Consider the following 648-nt stretch of genomic DNA (forward strand, 5'->3'; position numbering starts at 1 on the left):
GCAGCTGGGAGGGAGCACCCCCCGGGGCTCCGCTCTTGGAACCTTGCCCTGCTCAAGTTGCTCGGCAAGGCCAGCCTGGCCTGCAGGTCGCCGATGTGACCCGCGCACGGGTCCAGCACTGGAGGTCGCCCTTGACTCCCTTCTTTCCCTCCTATCAGCGGCTGCATAGAGGCGGCTTACCCTCGCTTCTCCTCTCCGCTGACTCCTTGAAAACTTCGACGTTGGAGGAGGAGGAGAACCGGGCCGCTGGGACAAGCCTGCCACCCAGAGGAGGACCACCAGGTCACAAAGCTGGGGCCTGCGAAGGGGCGGGGCCGGGCTGCGAGGGGGCGGGGCGGGGCCGGGCTGCGAGGCGGCGGGGCCGGGCCGTGGAAGGGTCTGGGACAGCCTTTCCGTTCCTCAGGGGCCACCTTGGTCGCCGGGGGCGGGGCCGGGCTGTCGGCAGGGGGCGGGGCCACGCGGTCGCCATGGGCGGGGCCGGGCTGCGGTGGGGGCGGGGCCGGGCTGCGGTGGGGGCGGGGCCGGGCTGTCGAAGGGTCTGGGACGGCCTTTCCCCGGGTCAGGGGCCACGCCGGTCGCTGTGTGTGGGGCGGGGCTCTCGGCGGTGGGCGGGGCGCGCCGGGAAAAGTTCCGGGAAGGTGCGGCGCC

Source organism: Vulpes vulpes, chromosome 14 (genome assembly GCF_048418805.1).
Source record: "Vulpes vulpes isolate BD-2025 chromosome 14, VulVul3, whole genome shotgun sequence".
NCBI lineage: Eukaryota > Metazoa > Chordata > Mammalia > Carnivora > Canidae > Vulpes > Vulpes vulpes.